The sequence below is a fragment of the Triturus cristatus genome, chromosome 4_1 (genome assembly GCF_964204655.1).
Source record: "Triturus cristatus chromosome 4_1, aTriCri1.1, whole genome shotgun sequence".
Taxonomy (NCBI): domain Eukaryota; kingdom Metazoa; phylum Chordata; class Amphibia; order Caudata; family Salamandridae; genus Triturus; species Triturus cristatus.
The window spans coordinates 372,931,357-372,957,463 of record NC_140585.1 but is presented as its reverse complement, the minus strand read 5'-3'; the positions used below and the strand labels follow the sequence as shown (position 1 = coordinate 372,957,463).

The window sequence follows — 26,107 nt, the reverse complement described above, 5'->3', positions numbered from 1 at the left end:
ATTTGCCTGTTTTACGGAGGAAACTTGCATTGCATCAGGCAGTTAATACCCAAGTGCGTGCCCTATGTCCAACAACAAGGGTGTGACACAGTGGTGACCTATCTGTAGCAATGGTTTCTGAACCGTGGTAGGTAGTCGCTATGACTATAGTACAATATCCCACACAACCTGAATTGCTTCTATACCCGCTCAAATTGCAGACAAGTCTGACCGAAAACAATGTTCAATCCATTTATGTTTTGCAAATTTGCATGTTTAAAAAAAGATTAAATAGTCATCAATTCTTTACTTTCTTCCATATCAGAAACAATTTTTACACATTTTTCTATATCGCAAAACATTTTTCACACCGCTTTTATTCATTATTAATAAGAACAATTGCAGTATACATTATTTTCACCCCAACACTCAATCCATTCTCTCATTCATTTACAAAAACCACATCCTCTCAAGTATACCATTCATTCCAATCCCAGCCACACTCCACATACACCACAGTATACAACAGGAATAGATCATCAATTTCTGCCGCTGTTGTGCTGTGAACTAGGAGCTCTAACAATGACAGTCAATGCACGTTTCGGTGGGGGAAAGGTTATATGAATCCTCCTTCTTCAGGACCAAATGATAAAGGGCTTAATCTATGGTTGACCAAGTGAGAGGGTGGGGGGTTTGGAATCTGCAAAGTAGTATGCAAAAAAAAAAAAAAGGTGAGACCAAAAAGACAGCATTACTTTGCAAATTGGGATTCCATTGTGACAACCTATATTATGAGAGCCTTCACCTAAGAACAGAAAGTGATGAGGGAAAGGTTGATAGTGCACTCTCAATCTATATGTATTAGAAGCAGACAAAAAACCTATTTGTGTCCTTATGTCCTAAACTCTCCATTCAATGTGCACAAAGAAATACAGTGTAGATAGGTGAGATGCATATGAACACATACGTCATGCTCCTCCCACTGTCACCAGTCTGTCCCTACGTTTCTAGCCTGTCACTCAGAGAACATCTGCAGTGTGTTTCTGAAGGAAGAGAGGAATTGTAGCTAACTCCAGACCAGGGGGGGCTGACCATTACATAATAGAAAGGATCCCTCCTAGCAGAATTAGTGCAGCGAAACGCAGAAAAGAGAGTGTCTACCCCCAGCCCACCAGGCTTCTTCAAGGAATAGGGAGGTGCATAGGGTAGCTGGAATGTCCAATGGAACAGCTCACATTACTCAAAATGGCTCAACTCACCATCCTTCCCCAGTACACCCACAGACTCTCAAACACACATCAGGTAGACAAAAGGCAAAAGGACCACAGGCATGAAAGACTGCACAGACTTGAAAAGAAGGGTGGCTAATCGCCCACCCTTGTTAGAATACAGGTATCCCCGATTATAGATGGATTGCTTGCACCACTGCCAGTCTATCACAGCCTGTGTAGAGAGGGCAGTAGCCACTCACTGTGAAATAGGGGTGCATTCTGCATGTCTCCTCTTGACCTCAGAGCCAAGCTCTAGGGTCTCAATCCATGTAAACAGGTAGATCCTCAGTGGACAAGCATGATTGTCATGTTCACTGAAGTATGGATCTAAAAACCATATAGTAACTTTTAACTCACTTTCTTGGAGATCAGCATAAGGCAGGGGAAGCACGCTTTCCAGAGACATGCAGAAGACTTCCATCTCAACATATGGTAATGTAGCTAGTGAAGAGAATGTTCCTATGGGGGGGATTAGGAAATAACTGCCCAATAGCAGTGTTGTGTACAGTACAGGTGTATTTGATCTGTGTGCTCGAAGGAAGTTGCTACCAGCAAGACTAAAGCACACTTGGTGGCCAGTAGCAGTGCTATGTATTACACGAACACGAAAATCATGTGTCCCCAGTGAAAGTAAATACCTACAAGTTACGATAGCGCTAGGTTGCATTACCCTTAATTATGGAGATACATCGTCGTTGGAGATGGATTGTCTAGGAAACTAAATGTATAATAAAGTGATCTGGTACTGAATACCTCCACAACCAAATATGGTCCAGGAGTTCTCATTAGCCTATGCCATGCCGACACGAACTGCCATAAAATTCCTCATCTAGAAGTTACAGGTACAAACTAAGATAGGCTAAAAGGAGAGAAAAGGAGCAACATGCATTTAAAGTGTCTCGTCTGCTCTAGATATTTCTTTAGGGTGCCATGGGCAATCACAAACTCTAGACGCTCCCAGAAAATTTAGCTGAAAATAAACAGACATGCTCACAGATATTTAAATACAACAGCCACACCTGCTGACCAGATTGTGGACTTGAAGGGGAGGCATGTCCCAAGGAGTGTGGACGCCATGTTGGAGTATGCTCTATTGCTTCTGGAAGTCTACGATATCAGTCTGCATGGCTTGATGAAGCCCCATATGTTTCAAGTGTGGTGCTGGAAAAAAGTGACCGCTGTGGGAGATATCTTTTTGGGTGAATTAGGAAAGGCCTTTTTGATAAAAACATCACATTCTGAATATGCAGCATTGCAATGGTGTAAGGGGTAAGGCGTGTCATAGGTTCTTGAATACCTCGGCAACCTAGTATGGTTCTGGGGCTCTCCCTAACCTATTCCAGGCCGGCACTAACTGCCGTAGGTCTCCACATCACGGTGTTGCATTGCCTTAAGTGTAGAGAAGAAACTCTAAAATGTGAGGAAAAATGCACTGTTTTCTGAATATCTCTGCACACTGATCTCATCCCGGGACTCGTGCTAACCTACGCTGAGCCGGCACTAGTTGCCGTACGTCCTCTCATCTAGATGTCATAAGTGCACGCTATGCCAGGCAAAAAAAGAGGGAAAAGGAGCAAGCAACATGCATTTAGAGAGCCTGACCTGCTCTTAAAATTGCTTTAGGGTGCTGCGGGCAATATCGAGCTCCAGACTATCCCGGAACAATTTAGCTATCGGTGAACGGGCATGCTCAAGGAAATTTAAATACAACTGTTGCCGACATGATTGAGAACTCGAAGGGGAGGCGTGTCCCAAAGAGTAAAGTTGCAATATTGGAATATGCTCTGTAGCTTTTGGAAGTCATCAATATAAGTCTGCATGGCTTAAAATGGCCAACTATGTGTTATAAAAGTGATGCTGGAAAGAAGTGACCGCTATGAGAGAATTATTTTTTTCTCAATTAAAAAAAAATCATTTTTATGAAAACATTGTATACTGAATATACAGAGATTCTTTTTTAATTTTAGCCAGGACGAGAGCTAGGGGGTCAGGATATTCCTACCCTGCCCCCTTTTCTTTTTTTTAAACTTTTTGGGGGACTCGGCTGAGGCAGAGTCCCAAGATGGATGCCAACACTTCCTAGTTTCAGTGTTGGCAGTCAATCAGCTATCAGCAGAGGACCAGTTATGTAAGATTGAAGGGAGGTCTCCTCTCTGTGCTATCAGGAAGACATCCAGAGGGAGGGAGTAGGGTCTTTACAATGTGCGACTGTGTGTGCCTGGTGTGAATGGCTTGGGGTTTGTCTTGTTCTGTTTTTACTCATTTCTCTTCGAGCTTGATGAAATTGCTATGATGAAATTCGGTGGTTTTTAGTGTAATTTCAGACGTAGTAACTATATTGAATGTAAATATCAATTACGTCTTTTTATGTTATTATCATGAATTTTCTATGGAAAATCAAAGTAATGGTGGGTTAGTAATGATTGAAGATTAAATCTTTGTATAAATAGGCTAGCGGGTTTTTGTGTGAGTATTTTGCTGTTTGGTAGGTCACCGACACCAAAACATTTGCCTACTATGGTTATCTGCGAGATTCCATGTAACAAAATAGCTGCTTACAGGCTTTAGTACCGTGCAGCAACAGTTTACCCTTGAAAGCCTATTGCTTTTAATACCTTCTTTTCACATTAAGTAAGGTCTACTTGCTTTGTCATAACTTTATTTATAAAAAGATAATACCAAAAGGAATCTTGATATAACTTTTGCTGGTGAACTGATAAGGCCTCTAGCCTTTACCAATGGCTTGACACTATGTACAACATAGGGCTACTGAAGTGTGCATATGATAGCAACCATCAGGTATACATTTATAAAATTACAAATATGTACAAAATAATTGTCAAAACAATACACAAACTATCAATGGTGCCTAACATAAATCACCACAGTGAAATTCTACTCCAAGGATTTTTTAGAATGTGTGACTAACAACTAATCCCTGCTGACTATGGTAATCTGTGATATTACTTGTAACAAAATACCTTACTATGGCCCGTAATATAGTGTGATACTAATCCACTTTTAGAGGCCTATTTACCATATACTTTCCCAATAAAAAAATCCTTGTGTACTATTTTTATAATAAATTTTCCTAATACACAGGTAAGACGTATGACATCTGGCATAACTCTTCCCTGCACACCTTTCAAGCCAATAGCTGTTATCATTGACCGACCAACTCTGGCCTACTGTGCTAAACATAAGCCCACAAGGCAACCACGCGGCATAGTCATGCAATTGCAAATGTATACAAAATTACAGTAGGCGAAGCAAAATACTTAGGGCCACATGTATCAACCAATTTTTCCTTCACAACCGGGCCGATTCGCAATATCGACCAGTTTGTGAACTAAAAAAAAAAAAGCTATTTACATGTATCAAACCCAATTTTGCGATTCGGCAACTTGTTACTGAATCACAAAATGGGTTAGCTATTCTGTGTTTGGAAGGTACGTTTTTAGGGCGTCCCCTCCATATAGCGAATCGCAGCAGTGTGTATGAATGTTTGTGACCGTGAATGTAGTCACAAAACATTCACAATTTACTACCAACTTCAAGCTGGTGGTAACCCCTTCGTAATTGGGAGGGGTTCCAGAGGGACCCCTTCCTCTTTGGGATAGGTGGCAAAAACTTTTCTAAGAGCAGGCAGTGGTTCCATGGACCACTGTCTGCTCTTAAAAACTGAAAAGAAAATGTTAGATTTTTATTTTTTAAACGCAACCAGGAAGGAAAATGGGCTGCATTTTTTTAACTGCTTTATTTACAAGCAATTACGAACATGGGGGTTTGCTGACCCCAGCAGGCCACCATTCCTGTGATTCTTGCGATTCTTAGGGGGTCAAAAACTGTGACCTACCTCATTAATATTAATGGGGTAGGTCTATTTGCGAGCCTCTTTGAATCGCTGAATGAAACTCTTGGGAGTTTCATACATTTGGAATAGTGATTCCCTAATTGCGATTAGCTGAAAATCGCAGTTAGGTAATCGCTATTCCAAATCTTGATACATGTGGCCCTATCTCTCTTAACAGGACTTAACAAGGATTATCACTGTGCAATTCTTCCACACCCACGGTTTGTTAGAGGAGGTAACCAACCCCAAAACCATTGCATATTATGGTAATCTGTGGGATTCAATGTAAAAAGAAATATCTATCTATAGGCTTCACTATGGAGTAATAACGATCCACACATAAATTCCTATTGACTTTAACATACATTTTTCACAATAAATACGTCAGGCGTAGTGACTTTGTCATAACATTTATTAGTAGATCAGGCCTATAGCCATGGTCATTGGCTCGCCACGATAACCAACCCAGTCCTGCTAACTAATATAAGCTCGGCGATAAGCTAAAAAATGCAATACAAGTATTATTTGTACAGGAAGCACACAAATATGGCCCAATCAAATCCTGTATTCAGGGTAACCAACATGTGGGTAAACCTCAAGCCCCTCCTTCATCAGCCCTCTAAAAGCTCTTTCTTGTTGATCAAATATGGTCAGGCGACAGTTGCACTTTAAGGCCAGATCAAAAAATTCATGCACATTAGTGCAGCCTTGGGCTTCACATTGTGCTCTCAAACTTAATGATGGATGGTGAGGGTGCTGGGACTGCGATACATTCATCATGGCTGCCCTCCAAACATATGTGCCGCTGCCAGAGAACAACAAACACTGTAAATTATCTAGTTATCAAAAGACACTTTAACAGCATTACATGTGTATGCCCCTGAAGTTCCAACTCAGGCAGTCATGGTGCTAGCTCAGGCAGCTGAAAACAAGGGGAAGCACTTATTCCGTGGAAGCACACGTCTTCTGGCCAATGCATTCCTGGCTACCAACTTGTGAGCAGTGCCAAAAGCCCTCCCTTTAGTAACCATGAAAGCGCTTTTTAGGTTGATCACATTATGTCAGGTGACCAGCTGCGCAGACAAGCCAGACCTAGAAAAAAAAACAAGGTTGGTTGTAAAGTGCGTACTTTGTATCACAATAGGCTGGGTTAGTCAATGAAGCCTTTAAACTGGGGTACTTGAAACCTGCACTTGGCAAATCGGCCGGCCGTCTGTTTGTCCCGACTGCATTTAGCCCAGACTGTAAGACACGGGGGCTATGCCCCCCCCCCCCCCCCCCCCACGGGCCGCTGCAGACAGCGAGGAATGCAGGCGGACACGCAAAGTGTTTAAAATAGGAAGCCTGGACTCTGTGCTCGGGGCTAACGTAACAGGTGTAAATATATGTCAGGCGCGGGGATTAATGGGGCTTCTATTGCTGGACGTCTTGTCAGCAAGAGATTGGCATTTCGCAGAAAGTCAGACGGGGTAACCTCCCGGTAACCTCGGGCCTGGCTCCTGGCCACTGGTGGGCATTTTCAAGGCGTGTATTTTACTGAGACCTTAATTAAACCCCTTTTCCATAATGAGGCCGTTGTTTTCCTCATTGAACATGGCGGACAATGGGTTCTTAGGGAAGAAAATCGAATGCTAACGTGGGAAGAGAAGCGATGCTCGTCTGTTATGCAAAGCGCCCGTCATAAATTACACAGCGCTGGAATCAGGCGCTCCCGTCTGCGGCAAATACCGGATGCTTGGAGCGCGCGAAAAAAACTTGCTTCACAGAACTACAATTCTGGTCTGTATTTTCTAAAAACGTCGAGATTTATTTTTTATTTATTTATTTAAGAGAGGTCTTGTAGAACAATAAAAAAATCAAACACTTTAAACCAAAAGAACCTTACCGTGAAGATTGTTTGCCAATTACATAGACATCCCCAGGTCCTGATGGACCGGTCAGGACTGGCCTGGGTATAGTAATGTCAAGGATGAAACCCCTAACCCACCTGAATAGCAAGCTTCATCATCAGCTGCTCCTCGACCAGACTCCACTAACGGGTGCGCCTGATGGAGATCTTTTTAGTTTGATGTCGAAATATACAGTAGGAAATGCAATTTCTAATTTCGGCCACTCATTTGTGCGCGAGTGTGTTTTGTCCTTTTCACAGAGTTTAAGTGGGAATTTTAGGAAATAAGAGTAAATGGTGTTAGCAAACACAGAAAGGATCCAATCAGTCAATTATGAAAGAGTGAACTTCAAAGAACAAGAAGGAGAGAATGCATCTTCTCAAAAGATGGTGGCAGGACTGTCTGGAAAGGGTAGGGATGGCATTGGCAAAAGGTAGAATAAGTAAGCGTCTGAGGACAAGAAAAAGTCCTTCAGATAAGCTTCCGTTCACTTCTACTCACCCACTCCTCCAGACCATTAAGGTCTCCGAGCCCCCACTGAATGAATCAGAGATCTCGAACACATTGGTATTTCTGGATATTTTCAGCACACGAGTGAAACAGAAGATTTTGATTTTTTAACTGATGTACATAGGCATGACAGAAATGTATGCAAGGTATGGGGCCAAAACTTGCTGGGCCCAGTGGATTCTTCTGGTGTGATAATTGTTTGTAAGTACTAAAAAAAATATACTCCAGGGAGAGCGAAAACATGGTGTTGAGCACCATCTAGATGTCTCGCCATACAAGCTGCTATATTATTAATGAAGGTGGCATGTTAGCAGTAAAATATACATATCAATAAATGGACCTAAAAGAGAGCTGGGCCCTAGAACGCGCAGGGCCCGGTGCATAATGTCCATTATTTAGAATGTGCTCTGTTATCCTTCTATAGCATGGGTCTTTTTCTGAAAAGCTGGTCCAGTGAACGCAAAACCCAGAAGAAGCCCTGATCTTCTCGAATCCTTGGGACAGTATTTAACATGGTAGACCGACTACAAGATGAAGGACTAACCGTACCATTGCAACCAGACTCTGAAAGCAATAGAAAAGACACACTTAACCTCAGGCCGAGACAAAATGAAAGACATATTCAGCTCTGGCTACAGGAATAAAGGAAATTAAACATCAAAATGCGAGAAACTATCAGAGCGGCATCCGGATTCTGCCTTCACATTACCTGTACACTCTTTCTTCACTCTTCCCTTTGCACAGCCTTGCCTTCTTCTCCTGTTATGTTTTTTTAAGGCTAGACTGGTTTTTAATGTTACTGTTCTTAATCTTTATTGTATTTTATATCCCCGTTTTAACTTTAAGCTTTTAGAATTGAATAGCTATAAAAAGTAAAATTATACTATGGAATATATAATGTTTACACAATGGTCTTCTGACATTTACTTTAATGACAGAATTCTTCAGCTCGAAAAACGTATGAAAGCACCAAATAATTTTGCATGTTTGGTATCTGCAATGAGGCAGAGATAAACAGATGAAGTGCTTGTTAAAAATGGTCAAATGTATATGACATTAAATATGAGGCAACAACACTGATCTCGGGCTGGGGCTTATCTTGGATCTTTCTCACTTAAAATATTTGTGATGTGTGCATTTGCAGGGGCTGAAATCCATGCCAAGAAAAGGAAAATGCATTTGAAATATCCACTCACTTCCAATGATATCACTGTGCACAATTTATGCTAATGGCTTCAAATTCTTAGAAATGCATAACTTCAAGATATCGTTTAATGTGAGTTCCACATTTCTGGCATGCTGATATTAGCTATTAGGAAGGAAGAAATCTGGCATTATAGTGCATTCCTGGACACTGAGCAACATCCTAAATTTCTTAGCTGCCCTTTGCTTTCGAAGGACAGCAAAACTTGTCTTAATATAAACCCTGTATCTACCGACTAATATCACAACTCAGTACATTTTTTAAAAGCAAGAAGCAATTGAAGAGTTTGACAAGTTGTAGAGTTATATTTGCTCATTGTCAGAGGAGACTTCGTATTTTATTAACACTACACGAGGACAGCGTCTGTCTGAAGAAGAGAAGACGAACTGTATAATGAATCAAATTGTACCTTTTTTTGCAAGAACTGGTTGTGGTTGAGTCTAATGGTTTGAGCATGTGTGTGTGATTTGCTTAGTAACATGAGCTGGCGAAGCCAACAGGTCACAGCTTTAAATGGTAAAGCTATTTGGCTTTGCCAATGCTGGTTTGCATTGGAATGCAAATGCGTGTGTCAAGAGGCATACACGCACGTCTGCCATCTTAGAATGGGTTTCTTATTAAAGTAAATCCATTCCAAGTTGGCTTGGAAGCGCCATGAACATGCATGCATCATGATGCACACATGCATATGAGTGGTGATGCGTGCACATGTATGAGTCACATGTGCACAGCTACATCATGACGCATGTATGCATGTGCATCATGAGTGACCTGCCTCCCATTTTGTTTTTGCTTTTAAATTTACAGTTCCTAAATGGCTTACACCCATCTTGGAGTAGTAAATAAAAGAGGAAAAATGAATTCAATGTGCATGGAAGAGCATTTGCAGCTGGGAAGCGATATCAAAAGTAATAAAGAAACAAACACATAAGTAATGCTAATTTAAAAAAAATGATTGGGAAGGCTGCTGGAATAACAGTACAGCAGGTGGTTGCTGGAAAATGTATATGCTGCCAGCAAGGGGAGGGGGCAAGAGAGTAGCTGGGCGGCGATAGTTTCAAAAAGTAAAGAAAAAGTAAAAAGCTAAGAGGGGCGGGGTGGGGAAAGCAACACATAAGCTTGGCGTGGGCTTAATATGAGCGGGAAGAGGAGGATGGGAAGAAGATTAAAACAAAGAACACAGCCACTCCCATGGCATGCAGATCGTAAAATTAACAAGCATTAGAAATGCAATAGGTCTCGCATGGGCGTTGTAATTGGCAATGTTTTTACCCATGTGTTATGTAGTGTATGTATGTGGTATTTAGTGAAATTGTGTGCTAGTCGCAGTTGCTGTTTTGAATATATGCTTTTATTTTTTAAGACAAGTTTCTTTGTAAAGTTATAAAAAATATTACAGTTACATGAACTGTTGTGCAGTGTAGTGAAATGTAACAGCACAATCTGAAAATAGATCAGTTCAAAGGAAGGTAAATGGAACCAATTGTGTTTGGGGCTAAAACGGCATTTTGCAATGGGAGGGGAAAGAGAGCCATGGCTTCTGCAGGGGAAGGGTAGAGTAAATACATAACATGCGCAGCGTTTGGAGTACTTGTGGGCAAAGCAGTGCTAGCCCCTGTATGAAGCATCAGCAGAGGGGAGAGAAGGACTATGGAGGTGGGGGGCGCAGCACTGAGTTTAGCGTCCCTGGGGGCCCGGGTACCTGGAACAGGGAGAGATGCTGCAAGGCTCTGCCTCCCCTCACTTCTTGACTCAGCTGCTGCAGGAAATGTGTGGGGCGGAAAGTGACATTGGAAACAAACAGCAACAAACCTGAAGAAGCAGCAGAGGGTGTGGTGAAGGTAGCTGGGGCTCGTATTCCCGTCCCTGACACCTGTGCAAACTAAGCCCTCCCCCCCTCATTCTGACCCCTTTGAAAGATGAAAGGGCTTTGAAGAGCCGCAATGTGTTAGCGAAGCATTTACAGTTCTAGCTGAGCAGGAGGTGAAATGTATGTGTGCAAGCCTCGCCGTACAAAACCAATAAAGGCACAGCCGTCATAGCTGAAGATACAGCTGGGCATGACTGTGCTGCTATTAAAAAAAACAAGAAAAAAAAGAGTTCTCGAAAATACCACAAAAACAATTGAAGCGGAAGGAAATTGTAGTTGAGCAGTGCTCCTGTGCCAGAACACAAAAGTGACGTTGCGCTGCATGAGCCATTTAGGACGCAGCAAAAAAGAGCAATGCAACACTGCAATGTACCAATGGGAAGCCAGCAGGTGGGAGCCAAGTCATTTTCCCGTACAGCAGGTCTTGCAGACAGCGCATGTGTGCTGCCTAGGCTCAACCTAAAAAGAGTTCCCTCAAAAAAGCAGTGGAAGAATGCGGTTTGTCCAAGCAGAGCAATCCAAGACTGAAATGCTCCAGGGAAAAACATGCCCAAGACTAGGGAGGAAAGACATAGAATCTGTTGCCGAGAAGTGAGATAGACAACAAAACCATCCATCCTTGAGCATGGGGCTGATCCAAGGCCTACTCTATGTATATTGGAAAGCAATAGGGCTGGCCAACAGGCAGCTAAAACTGTTTGTAACTGAGAGCAAAACGTTAGGAAGTCATGAAGGTTTCCACGTATCTTTGCTATGAGCAGTTTGCTTATCGCAAATGTGCAAGCACAATTCTCCTACACACAGGCCACAATACGCAATGGCAAACTGCAGGTAGAAGGAGGGCCAGCCTAACAATGCAACAGCTACACAGAGTACTGCAGTCGAGCCCTGTATGAATATCAAAGCATCAGGTGCATGTCTTCTGTTTTATTATTCAATACTTTCTATGTGCCACCAGGTTGGCACAGTGGCAGGAGCATACATGCCTGCTAACATCAGCAGGCAAATGGCGCACTACCCACCTGGGTCAGTGAGCAAATTCCCTAGGAATCACCTAAAAGGGCCCACCCCTTCCTAACCCTAATTTAGTCAGAATAATGTAATAATATAGAATAAGGCTCATACTTTGCAAGAGAGTATTTTTAGGTCATGCCTGATAGACAACGTTTTAGCTGTTTACTGCGAAACATAATGTGGTTTACCAAGAAAGTACAATGGCTTGGAGCTTGCCCATTGCTTATCATTGGTTGGCTCTCCTGTCACTCTCACGTGCCTGCTTCTAATTTGTGTCCCAAATTGACAATGTTGTGTTTGCCCTTCTCATGGAGCATTGCCTCTTTACCATCTCTTTTGATTTGCTGGAATCTCTGCTTCCACTGCTTGCTTTTCAAGCACTAGTTTTTTCTTCTGTGTTAAGCACTCCATGAGATTTCATTTGCGTTTGAGCTGCCTCCTTCGTGCATTTCTCTCCCTGGCAATCGCTAATGGTCTCTACCATCCATGTGTTTCTGCAGTGCCCCCTACCTGCTGCACTCGCCCGTGTGGTTCTCTCCATTGCTTCTCCGCACCCTCGGTGCTGCTTCCCCCACCTGTGCTCTCCTTCTCTCTCCTTGTTGTTGCTTCTGCCACCCGTGCCCTCTGAGTTGCTTTCCCTCAGCTCCTGTGTTGCTTCTGTCCTCCTCCTGCCTTCCCAGATGTTGATTTCACATACTCCCCCCCCCACTCTCCACTGTGATACTTCAGCGTTCCCCCCAACCTCCCTGTGCTGCTACTGTGTCATGTGTTGCTTGCACCCCATTACTTTTGCTCTACCACCTGCTTTAAAAAAAAAAAATGCTTTAGCACATTTTATTTATCCAACTTGGATCGGTAACTAAAAGGAAACACAAAACGCCTGCATCATTTTGTAGGCACACACAAGCGAATTGCTCGCAAACCAAGTGATGCAGGTGGCCATTTTAAAGGCTTTCTTTTTTGTTTTTAACACTTTTACCATGCCACTCAGCTTTGAGGATGCTGTTAAGCATGGCCAAAAACTATTGCCAAAGCCAATGGGTCCTAAATGCGAGAACCATTGGCTTTGGCAATGGTTGTTGCACAGGGTCCTAAAACAGAAGCAAAGGTCTTCTTTGGTCTCCAGTCTTAATTACACCTCAGATGAGGTAAAGTCAGGAAGAGTGCATTGGAAGGAATCAAAGGGGATATGGAACAGGAAGGGGAAGTATGTATAAGAAAAAGAAAGCAAGTGAAAGATATGTATTTAAACTACTAGTTCAATAATACGTGATAAATGTGCTGTGCCTCATAAGAATTTATGCAGAGGGCATAAATACTAAATGTCTGGAGTAAAAAGCTTATTTGTAGGTCTGGCGTTAGGCAACATTGTTTGATTTTACTAAAGTATGTGTAATATAGTTATTTATAGGGGCTTTTAGCCGCCTCTCCTCATATACCGGCCTGTTGTTGTGTCATTTACATTTTGCTTCCACCCACTGCCACATATAGCACGGGGCAGTAGGTCAGCCTGCTTAAGCCAATGGTTAACTTCACTTTGAGTGACTGAATTTTGCTCCATCATAAAGAGCACATCCCCACACAAGCTTGTGTCCATCAGTACCAGTGTTTCTGCTTTATAATTACTTTAGTGTGGCCTTTGGATTCAGAGCCTGATGTAATAGGACACTTCTGATTCAGCATTCCATCTTTATCAGACCCCATCTCCTGCAATGCTGTTGTAAATTATTTTTGGAGTGTTTTGCCTTTCTGACTGGCGCTATTTCACAGCATGCTAGATTGTGTCCATTTCAAACTTTTCTGTATTAAGTTATCCTCTTTTTACTTTTTTCTTTCTCTCCTTTCTTTTTTTTGTTCCTTCTTTTTATCCTTTGACCTTTTTCATTCTTTTTTCTTCTTTCCTTCTTTATTTCTTACCTTTTCATTTGTGTCTTGATTCACTGTGCCTTCTTTCATTCTTTTTCGATCTCTTGCCTTTTCTATTTCTTTTTTCTTGCCCTCCTTTTAGTCTGACTTTTCTTGCCTTTCTCTTTCCTTTCTTCTTTTTTTAGCTTTCTATCCTCTTTCATTCTTTCTTGCCTTTCTCTCTTGCCTTTCTTGCTTCATTTTTTCCTTGCGTTTTTGCCCTTTCTTCCCTTCTCTATTGTTTTCCTTATCTTTCCTTCTTTCTTTCCTTCTCCTTCTTTCTTCCAGTTTCTTTCCTTCCTTTTCGTTCTTAGACTCTTTCCTTCTCTACTTCTCTTTTCTTATTTCCCTTCCTTTCTCTCTCTTTTTCCTTTCTTTCTCTCTTTCTTTCCTTTTTTCTTTCTCTTGCCTTTTTTGCATTTTCTTTTGCTTTCCTTTATTTCCCTCTCTTTCTATCCATCCTTCTTTCTTATTCTTTCATTCTTTCTTGCCTTCTTTCTTTCTTTAAGGCATGAGGCATGCGGCCAATGCCAGACTTATTGTACTTCTTAGGACTGGGTTAGGCAAGAACTTTTAATGTTTCTAAAATTATGTGTATAACATAGGTTACCTAGAGGGGTTTTGGGTCAGACTTCATCCGCTAGTCTGTGGTTGTGTTGTTCACATTTTTTCCTTGACCCACCCCAGCATAATCTAAGGGTCAATGTACCAGCCCTTTTCAGTCATTGGCTGACGTCACTACGAGTTACGGCATGAAACTCTTTCACAAGTAGTTTCCTTCAGTGTCAGGGAGTACTATGGTTATGTGTGTTTTCCGAGACCCAACATTTTTTTTTTGCCTGTAGCTTTTTTTTTTTTAAGATTGTGAGGGCCCAGCTTATTACCCAACAATAAAGTTTTGCTAAATAAAATAAAAGCTGCCAGAAGGCTAGCGCCCAACGCAAGACCTATTGGCTTTGCCAATGATTGTTTGAAGTGCTGCTCTTACACTACTATTTTGAGTGGCAATACTGTACCATAAGATTGCTGAACTGTGAGTAGGTTCCCTGAGTGTATTATTTGGGAAGAAGTATAGAGACGGCAAATTATTTAAGGAAGCCTACCATTTAATTTTTTCTGAAAACATTTTTATTAAGTAATCGAATTTATGATTTGTTAATGAAATTTGAGAACTGTTAACAATTTTACAGAAGTCTGAATTTTTATAATGAATATAGTTCAACTCTAGTTAATTTATTATTCTTACCAAAGGACGTCCATGCACTAAATCTTTGTCCAGCGATATTGGATTTATTTTTAATGTTCACACGCCAAACCACTGAACTTTCCGATGAGTGATATATGGGAGCTGTAAAAAACACAAAAGCATAAAAACATAACGTTACAAAGCTGTTTAATCCAGATGCACAGATGAATGGAGCGAAAACACAACAATTTAGGATAGCTGGTAAATTGTGGGTGTTCATGCTCACTTTTTTCAAATTACATTAAGTAATTATATAAATGCATTATTTTGGATTAATTAAAATCATTAACAAATATTAGGAGAATATAAAAACTAAAAACCACTTTAAACAATTACATACCAGTTAGTTCCATAAAAATAGTTAAAACTGACGAATTTTGAGATTCAGTTTTTAGCGTGAGAGATTATAAACAGAATATTGCTAAAACAGGACAACATTACATTATTTTCAGTTTTACAAAAAAGACATTTAATGTGAAGAGCAGATAGATATCTCAAATGAATGGAAATATGTCATGTTGATTGAAACACCTTACACTCCCCTATATTTACCTAACATCACTGTAGTGCCAGTGGGATGGTGGCTATGAGGTCCAGAGCGGCGGGAATGGTTCAATAAGGGGAAAGGAGGGAATAAGAAATATTGTTTTGTGATATACTCTAAAAGTGAAGTTAAGAATGATCTGCCAGATGAAAGATTTGGAAGTAAAGAAGCACTAGTATGGCAAAAATTAAAACAAAATTGTCTTTTGTACTTTGATACTTCTTCAAACGAATCTCTCCCTTGTACAAGCAGCCAAAGAAAACTACAAAGTAAAAAAGAAAGGCTGTAAGTTGATGTTTTACAGATTTCCTAATACAATAATGTCTGTTGAACGCCCATAAGTGGAACGAAAAGTACAGACATCTCATCCCAGATACACGTTTTTAGTCCCTGGCTTCCAGTGACAAGCGCATCCAGCAAGCTGAGCCTGCAAGTACACAATCTTTTTCAGAATTTATTTTTAGAATTCCATAAATCTTGCACACACAAGTCTGGCTGCTGCTAAATGTGAGAGGTTATGCAAGACAGGCCAGGCAGCTATCTGTTTTTTTTTCTTTTTTAATTTCGTCTCCCAAACAGCAGATCAAATCCTAGCTTCCAAAGTGTTCTTCAAATATCATTTAGCAAGGCACACTTTTGTGGCTTTTTGCTTTACAAGCAGGTTCTGCTTTTGTACTGGGTTACCGGCTACAGCTACAGGCCTGCCTGCCAGAAGCACATCTGTGCCAGCTGGAAGGAACAGTAGATGGCGTTCACCCAAGGTCAGCTCCTCGAGTACAGGATCTGGTCTCCTTGCATGCACTGTAAAGTTGCTTGTTTAAAGGCAGTCAGTCGGCTAAAATTAAGCATGTAAACAAAACAGGACGATTTTGTATTCAATTTGAAACTTCCTCTCTGCCACAGTTTATTTTCTCTTCCGCCCTCTTTGTTTCTCCTCCGCACAGACACCATTGTACAACAGTCAGCTACAAAATGGCGGCGCAAAGGGAAGGCGGACATTTTGTGACTGTCTCATTAAAGCAAAGCTGAACAAAAGAAAAAAATACACTTCATGAGAACAAATGTTCTAGGATAGGGAGATTAAAAATACACAAGAGGAACCATTTATCCCTGTGGCAGCACACTGCCATGCTACAAAGATACACATAAGAATGCATATATTTATTTTAAAAAATCGATTTTTTAAAAACATTTGAGTAGCAGGCTTGATTGTAAAACAGACAGTTATTTGACCATCTCAAAAGGTTGATGCATATTCATTATATACATTTTAATTAGGGCAAGAGATGCACTTTAGGTTCTAGCACAAACATTGTTCATTTGAGAAATGAAAAACAAATGCAACATGCCACGTGAAGGACTGACATTTTCAGGGCAATGTGATGCTTGAACGAGGCGGAAAAGATGCTTATCATTAATCTGAGCTCTTCTCCAGTGGGATCCCAAATGAAATCATAAGCACTGAATTGTCCTGTCCATGCGTGGGATTCTGGGGCATTTTTGTTTTATACAAAATTTGAATATAATGCACTTTTCTTTTAGAAAACCCAATTAAATAAAAAAAACTATTTTTGACACACAAGAGCGTGCTATATTGGACAATTTGTTTATTTCCTTAAAAAGACCATTTTAATTTAAAAAAATGACTACCCTGAAAAGACTATAACACATCAAAGTATTGGGAAATCCCAATGACTTAAGGGGTAAGAGAGGCAGGATTGTGTAGAGTATATCCTCCCATACAAACTATATGCACAAAAAATACTCTAACAGATCTGAGAGGAGATCTAACAAGATAAAGGAATGGGGGGAGAAATGAGAACTCCTAAGATGAGGTTGTGCCTAATACAACCGTGGTCGTGGGGAAACTAAGTATTTCTTTAAGTTACCCTCACACACCCTAGTGGTGTCATGCTTCATCATCGGGTCACCCAGACCCCTAGAAGTCCGGGTGGGCTCGACCACAGTGTTGGGAGTGCTTTTAATATGTTTTACGGCAGAGGGAGTTAACTAAATAAAATACCGCAGGCAGATCCCCAGTATCCCTTTATTCTTGGGTCTGTCTGGGTAGTTAAAATAAATAAAATGGGTCTTTTAGGAGTGTTATGGTCCTAGGACCCTAGTGCCGACATGTTTCAGTCCAAAAAGGGGGCCAAAAAATGGTCCAGGACTTTCTTCAGGGCAAAAAAGTAACTCCCCTATGTGAGTGAAATTACTCGTAATGGGGTGTCCCTATCCTGTCAGTATGGTGAGGGCAGAATAGCTGCTCCACGTGATTTGATTAAGAGTGGATGTGTGTCAACTGCCAGGCTCCATCTGAAAAGGAAAAGTAGAGACAAACAACATATAAAAACATCAGCGGTGAAGTTGCCGCTTGGTTCATTTCTCCTTGAGCGGTATAGTGGTTACCGCAAGTGGACATGCGTGTATCTATGTGCGCATGCTCTCGTAGGGAGGAGTGTCCTCCTATCGTGCCACTCAAAATGACTGTAACATATCGTTGTATTTGTGACAGGCATACTGTGAGAGTGGCGAAATGATTCGCATCCTAGCGATAACAGTGTGATGTCTGTTTTTTGAAAGTAGCGTGCACACAGTGTCTCCAGATACTAGTGCACATTAGAAACGTGTATGTTCCTGGTGATTCCAAGATCTTTCTACGGGTGTGTTAAGGTGAAAAATGACGAAGATATATACATACTACACATGCATACAACACATTCATTCGTGCTAGATCTACAGATATACTTTACCCAGATCGGGGAGGTTGACTGAATCTCACAGGACCAGAAGGCCAGATTGGGCGGTCCTGGGGGAACCGTGAATAAAGAGTGTGTCACGGAGCAGACTAAGTGAATCTGCCAGCATGTCGTTCCGGATCGGTGGGGCCAAAAAACGAGTGCTGACATACAAGGAGACTGGGACATCGCGCTGGTAAATTTACTTACTTATTTAAGATCAGTCGCCCTGCCTGCTACCTGTTTGGTTCTGGTCCTCGGCTTTCGCAAGTAAGTAAAGCCAGAGACGCGCATAAATAACATGGAAAGCGCGCCGGAACATCGGGCTGATTGGAAACACGCCCCTCGGTTACAGGAAGTGACGGAATACGTCACGGCGTGTAGTGGCGATGGGAATTGTAGTTTAGTGTATAGGTAATGATAGTTACTGCAAACGGGCTGGTGATGGCGTTACCCGGGGAATGTCAAATGGGATACGAGTGCAAGTATAAGCGCTCGTGTGTGGTAAAAGCGGTATGGACGGGAAATGGACACAAAACGATAATTGACGAGCACCGCAGATATAATGGGAATAGCCAATAATGCCCAGATTTATAGTAAATGTTAATATAGTATTGATTGCAGGTCCATCGACGCGGGTAGTCTGCAAATTGCTGTTCATAGGTATGTTAACAAAAACAGAGGTGGAGAGGCGGGGACTGAATAGGTTGGTTCAGTTAAGACCTCGTGTAAAAATAAATTTGAAGATCGTTTTGCTTGGGTGCAATGATGCACCTGTGATGGCATCTGTTGTCGCACTGGTAGTATTCATATCCAGTCCGGCATCTCGGTGAAGGGTTGGTGGGGATGTACAATATCAGTAGTAGTCATTTAGACAATGTGTCTGTAACTCAGTGTTAAGGTGTAAAGTGGTGGACACATGGGGTGATTATTTATTAAGCTGACTCCACGGTATAGAGTCATTAAGTCCCTTTTCATGTGTTCTCAAGCGATACACCCAACGTTGTTATCTCTCTAGGAGTCTTTTCTGTAGATTTCTGGTACCATTGATCTTCTCAATGATTGTCCATCGTATGTCTGTGTCTTTATGATGTTTCTCGACGAAATGTGTTAGTCTGGTAGCTGTGATCATACGTCTGATGGTACTTCTATGTTCGCTTATCCGAATTTTTATTTTGCAGCTGGTCATGCCTATGTAGGTCAAATCACATGGACACTTGATGAGGTAGATAACTCCTTCAGAATTACAGTTGGTATGTGATCGTTGTTCCCAGGGGGTGTTTAGGCCAAGTTCGAGTGTTTTGCTTGGTCTGGTGAATTCACAGGCTACACAGGACCCGCAAGGGTAATGTCCGGTCACTGGTGGTGTATTCCATAATGTTGTTTGGACGTCACCCACATTACCATAAGTGTCTGTATGGATCAGGGTATCTCTCAGACTACGGTTCTTTTTAAAAGAGAACATGGGTTTGTCATATGAGAGTTTGTTGGAGGTGAGGATTGGCCATCTTTTATTTATAATCTTTTTAACATCATTTGAGGACGAATTGAATGTGGTAACACAGATCATGTTCTGGGGTTGTTGTCTTTCTTGAGTTTCAAGCAGGGCCTCTCTAGGAGTGTTCCGTGCTCTTTTTTTGGCTTGTTCAATTATTTTAATTGGATAGTTTCTTTCTTTAAGCTTGTCTGTGAGTGTTTTTGCCTCTTTTTTGTAATCTCGGATTTCGGAGCAATTTCTACGTATACGTAGGAATTGTCCTACCGGGAGATTTTCCCTGAGAGATCGTGGATGGGCACTGTCGAATCTCAACAGACTGTTTCTGTCAGTCGGTTTGGTGTATAGCGAGCTGCTCAATGTGCCATCTTTAGCAATGATGTTGATGTCCAAAAAAGGAATGGTTTCTCTGTCTTTATTGATGGTGAATCGTAAATGAGGATTAAGATCGTTGATCCATAGGGTGAAGTTAGAAAGGCTCTGAGTGTCGCCTCGCCATACCATAAGGATATCATCAATATAGCGATACCATTTGCAGATGTTATTAGTGTATGGGTTAGCATTCCAAATATGTTGGTTCTCAAAATGGCTCATGTATAGGCATGCTATACTAGGAGCAAAGGTGCTCCCCATAGAAGTTCCATGGATTTGCCAGTACAACTGGGCTTCAAATTTGAAGAAATTTTCCGTTAGTGCCAGTCTCATTAACGTAATGATCCATTCCTTGGGTGCAGGCCATTGCCATTCCTCATTCTCTAGGAGTTGTTCAATGACTCCAATGCTTTCGGTCTGGGGTATACTCGTATACAGCGCTTCCACATCTAGACTTACTAGAAAGCAATTCGTTGGGTCATACTCAATGTTAGTCAGAAGATTCAGGAGATGTTTTGTATCCTGTACATACGATGTTATCTGTTTTACCAGAAAAGACACAAAAGAAACTCATTGGCAAACCTTTCTTTTAAAGGAAAAAGGAGGAGAGTAGGGCAATGTATCTCAATAGGCTGTAGCATAGAGAAGTTGTAAACTGACACTGCTCTTAATTAAACCCACTCCACCAGTAACCCACCATGGCCTTTCAGTGGCAGTTGCTCTTGTTCTTTAGTATCAAGAGTTATAAGGGGAAACACATGTCTCACTTCTTGTATAGAGGATGAGGGAGATTAACTTACTTATGATTTCAATCAAGATTCCCCTGAAGAACAGCAAATATTACAAGGAAACAACCATTCCTTCCCATCCAAGAGATCTCCTTTGATAATTATAAGTAATGAATGGACTAGTAAGCCTATCCCTTGAATGGGCAGTGGAAGATACAGTACAAAGAAAAGCCTTAATCTTATCCTAAAAAGACTTGTAAGGGAGGCTGGACCTACTTTAGCACCTTTCTAGATTTTAAACAGTAGTGCAAGTAGTGACTTCCAAGGGAGCTACCTTGCAAATATCTGCTGTTAGGATGTTTTTCAGCAGTGGAATAGTAACATCTTTACCGCTTGTGGAACGAGCCTTAGGTCTACCTGGTAAAGATTTGTTAGCCTTCTGATAACATAAAAAGATACCCAACATGATCCATCTCAAAATAGATTGTTTGGAGTTGGATGAACAGGCTCATAACCTTCAAAGAAACATTTTGACTTCAGGCCCTTTGTTTCATTTAGATATATCATAAGCACTTTTCGTACATCTAATGTACGGAAAGACCTGCCCGATTTAGTGGAAGGAATCAAGTACAGCATTGGATGCATCCTGATCACAACTTCATTCATATGGAATACTACGAAGGGTTTTTGGAAGTATAGGGTTTAGATCACATCAACTCTGCATGCAGTTGTGATCACAACCAGGAAATCCGCTTTCGATGAGATATGTTGTAGGGAAGCTTTAAAAATTGGTTCAAAACAAGAGACCTTTAGTTTCATGAGTATCATATTTAGTTCCCAGGGACGAGAGTGTCTCTTCATCGGGGGAAAAAGTTTTATTTTTTGCTAAGAAATCCTTAGTGACTGATTCTGAAAGTGAGGCTTGTGAGGTACATTTTCTATAAGCTATGTCTGCGAGATGTATATTTGATGGAAAACTGCAATCCTGACTTGGCCAAGTAAAGGAAATAAGGCAGTACAACATATTTGTGGCACTGTGTTGGGTCAACTTAGTGCATCTTCCTGTCATTGTGTTGGGTCGACTTAGACATGGATAGACAGAGATCAACATCCTGCTTAAGTGCACCACCACTACTGACTTTGCACTTTGAAAAAGAAACTTGGAGCAGACTTTAGCCAAAATGGAAGCAACTGGAATGTGGAGAGATGCATCCTGAAGGTGTACAAGACACAATGGTCTCCTCGATTTGGAGGAGGACTTGTATTCAGAATGTCTCTTTCCTTTATAGATTTGATGGCTAACCTGAGGTTGAGAATCAGTCTGAATTTGCACTTAAATCCCTTCTTTTTAAACAGAAAAGATATGAAATAAAAACTCCCATCTTTTTCACAATTGGGAACCTTCTCTGTGACTATTTTTTGCAACAAAGCGTTCACCTTTCTACTGCAGTTATTCTTGATGGAAGTGATTAAACATTTTCAAAGGCATACCATTAGAGGAGCTTTTAAGCTGATACAGTAGCCCTTTTGCACAATGTTCAGCACCTGCCTCTTATGTGGTCTTGTGACACCCATGTAAATGTTTTGTGACACTTTTGTCTTATGGAGTGTCAGATGATGTCAGTCGGGGAGAGGGATTCAATGCTTCTCTACTGCTGCAGAGTAGTGATTGCCTCCTTCTCCTCACGATTGGGGTTGTGGTTGGTATTGTTGCTTTCACTGGTGCTGAGATGTTGTAGGGGTTTGAAAGCTCTGGTGACGGTCATAATGGCTAAAATGTTGCTTCCTATATTCTTTCTTCCTCTCCAGTCCAACGACTCTCAAAGTCTCCATTTCTGACTTCATCCTATGCATTTTCTCATCAGGGAAGGTTGAGAATTTGCTTCTGCACTTTAGATATCAGACTGGTCAGCCGAGAGGTATGCCTCATCTCCAGTTATTTCACCTTTTTTTTTTTTGAGCGTTTTTTGGTTGATTTTTATTTTGTATTATGGCCAGTAATTGATTTTCAGAGATGGTGCACCTCAGTACCTGGTAGCTGATATTTAGAGAGAAATTACACTACATAGTTATATAAAGCATTGGTTTTGAATATCTATATTCATCCAATATCGCTTCTGAATAGTCTATCCCTCTGCAGTTAGTGTGCATAACAAGTGCTTTTTCTAAAAACCTTTCTGAAAATTCAAACTGTCTTAGATTTTTTGGGGGCTGTTGGGTTACTACTTAATTGGTAGCACAAGGTCCTTTTGTGCATTTTTATTTTAGTGTCTAAGTAGTGAGTGGTTGATTGTTCTGCAATGGTGACTTTGTACATACTAACATGGCGGAAGCTTGGAGGCAGCATCTCTATGTGTTTGTTCGCACATCAGACCTGGTATCACCAGCTGTTCCTCTTTGAATAAGTGTTTGGCAGCTATTATAATCTGCAGGAGTGCTAATAAAAACTTGATAGATGAACCACTTGGCTGTAGCTTGTATCGCGCGCGCTCTGACGTGCATAGATGGTAAGCGATGGTAGTGTTCAGTAGCATGTGAGTTACTGTTTGAGGAGTTGCGTTAATTATTTTTGAGTGTTTCTTTTGTTACTCTGTCTTGTAGTGACCGTTATGGGTTGGCTGTGACCCCAACACCGGATGCCTAAAACTAAGAATTAAAATTTGTAATTAAGATGGATTGTGTTGCTGAGCTCTGGGTTTTGTGGCACTAACACCGGATGCCTAAAACAACTAACAAAACCTGATTAAGAAATGTTTAGTGCTGCTCTTCCGATTTTGTCATCAGACAAATACGTGGTGTTTTACGGACAGTGCATTTTATATCAGTAATGTAGGTCTTCCTGGGGCGGAGCTTGCCTGGCCTGAAGATGGCCGCTTTGTTATACAGCTCCGCAACATACCGTCTCTATACGGCAAAAATGTGACGCTTCATCGGTCCTGATTCCACGTGGAGACGACGGATCCATGGTGCTCTTCATCTGCTGAATCTGGCGCTGTGCCCATTTTTTTTTTAATTAACCTGCGTGCGGCTGCCGATCTGGCCGGCGAAGAACGTGGCGAAGTGAGGCCTGCTCGCCGGGGCCTGCCGTGGATGCTGCCTGCCGCGGCCGCTGTCGGAACATCGAGGTCAGCAGGGCACCTATCAGAGATAACCCCCACTGTGGGACCCTGGCGCTGCCTCTTGATCGTGTGGGGCGGCCCAGCGCTGCCGAACGCACGGTGAGCCCTGCTACCATTAGAGCTGAGTGATGCGAGTGAAGCGGCCGAGCCCGCTGTAGTGACAGACCGCGGTCTGAGAATCGAGGTCAGCAGGGCCCCTATTGGAGATAATCCTGGCTGTGGGATCCCTATGCCGCCTCTCGGTCGTGTAGGATTTGGCTGTTCATTTTTCTGTTTTTATCTGTGGTTGCCTTAAGTATAATACACTTTTGTTTATATAGGTTTCGAATACTGTGTCTGCCAGGGTTTTATCAATATGCAGTCACCCTATTGCTTAGATTGACAAAACTAGGGGAGTACAGGATATGGACAATAAAAGTGCACTGAACAAGAATGTATATATTTCGATTCTAGCAGAACTACTATGTAATGAGTCAATAACCTCAATACATTGCATCAAATAAGAGCCATAAAAAACTTTTGAAAATTGTATAATGTTTGTGAATGATTTCCAGAATGTATTTGAATGTGTGATTGTTAATGACTACAAGACACAGTATGGAGAACAATTAAATGAATGCCAGTTCATTAGGGATACCAATGGATTTATTAAATAATCTTGCTTCTTTGATAGATATATGAAATGACTGTTTGCCCATGTATACAATTATAGCAATTAGTGAATATATGCATTTTAGGTAAATTAGTTAAATGAATTGTAATGTTATGAAATTAAGGCTTTACCAACTATAAAGTGAACACATATGCAAAGTGTTTTGGAATTATGGGAACAATTTAGGGTCCAATACATGGCTAACTGAAAATAAATGTGATATGTATTTTGATTTGTATATATAACTGATTAGATTAGAATCACATATTTAAATTTCCTAGATGTGGTGAGGCATTATATTATAATATATATATCTCGTTTGGCTTATGGTTGTGCTTTTGTTTTTCCAGCAGTGAGACAGGAATTGTTCTGTGTTAACGTTAGTCCTGGGGATGGCCCTTATGATCTACTAATGGGGCCAAAATGTTGACTCTTTCATCAATGATTACACTTATTCATAAGATCTATTTACAGTGCCTTTTGCTCTGTGAGAAATGGGTCAACAGTGGTTCTTTTTCATGTATATTGTGCCTATACAGGTGTCATTTGTTTTCACACGCAGCCTTTCACTGTTTTATAATTAGTGCACCTTCGAAAACCATTCTTAAACTATAGAAAATCAAGTCATACATTTCTGAAGAAACTGTTTTTAATTATTACCTTTTAGTGTTTCTTCTACGTTTGAAGAGCACATTGCAGTGTTTGATTGCTCCTAAATTGATACTGAGATAAAGAATAACCCACACCCAGAGGTTTTAGTTTTTTTGTTTGTGTACATTCTATCCAAACCATGTGGATCAACTGGTTAACCCCTTCTGTGCCAAGTCTAAGAAGTCTTCCACAGCACTTATCTGGTTAGAGACCATCATTTTCCCAGAGATAATCTCTTTAAAGTCCTAACACTTCTTTTAAGGAAGGCCCTCAAAATTACCTGCAGGGAATCCCAGATAAATCTGGCATACCCTCCAAACAAGGCAGATGCACTTGCAATCCTCATCAAAGAAGCAGATTTGACACATCCTATAGAGTCCAGGAATTTGCTCTTTTTATCCAGAAGTAAAGCGGACACTGGAGCAGTGACATTCCCTTTCTTGGCTGCTGAAATGATGACTGAATCCCATGAAGGCTCAGATATGATCTGTACGTCTTTGAAGGACATGCTGGGGCTGCTTTCGCCGACGTAAAAGCCAGAAAAAGGTCCTTGGCAGGCTCCAGATTACCTAGGTCTAAAAGTTGCATGGGACCAAATGCACATTTCCTGTCCAACATCTTACAAATAACTGAGGTCTTTGCTGGTGATGTAAGCATGTGTATATTTAGTTTAGCTGCCCCTCAGACTATGGCATCATGAAAGTTGTTTATATCACTAAGTGAAGATACTCTAACAGAAGATAAATCTAAGTTAGTGAATATCTTCAGATAAAGGATTACTACAGGGCAAAAGCTGCAGATGCTATGTGCGTAGAGCATCTTCTGGGAGCACTATAAGTCCTATATGCATGTGATCTTCTGTGAGCACGTCTTCTTAATAACATACGAGGTGACCTGGATCTATGAGGCAGGCAAGAGCTTGAAAAAGTACCTACCCACTGCAACAGTAAGAGGAGAAACTACAATGCTGCTCAGAGGAAATGTTGCTGGAGGATTAGGTCTTGGTGACTGGGGAGGAACCACTGCCTGCAATATTGCTGGTGGTGGAGTAATTGTATGACCTCTTA

The 26,107-nt window shown here is 41.3% G+C and overlaps 1 long non-coding RNA gene across 2 annotated transcripts in view; it reads right to left on the bottom strand.

Moving 5' to 3' along the window:
• LOC146854969 (uncharacterized) overlaps window positions 1-26,107 on the bottom strand; it is a 174,348-nt gene that overhangs the window by 24,844 nt on the left and 123,397 nt on the right. For both annotated transcript variants that reach the window (XR_014981261.1, XR_014981262.1), the window contains one exon: window positions 14,742-14,843. This is a non-coding gene — a long non-coding RNA (uncharacterized LOC146854969). The remainder of the gene's footprint in view (window positions 1-14,741; window positions 14,844-26,107) is intronic.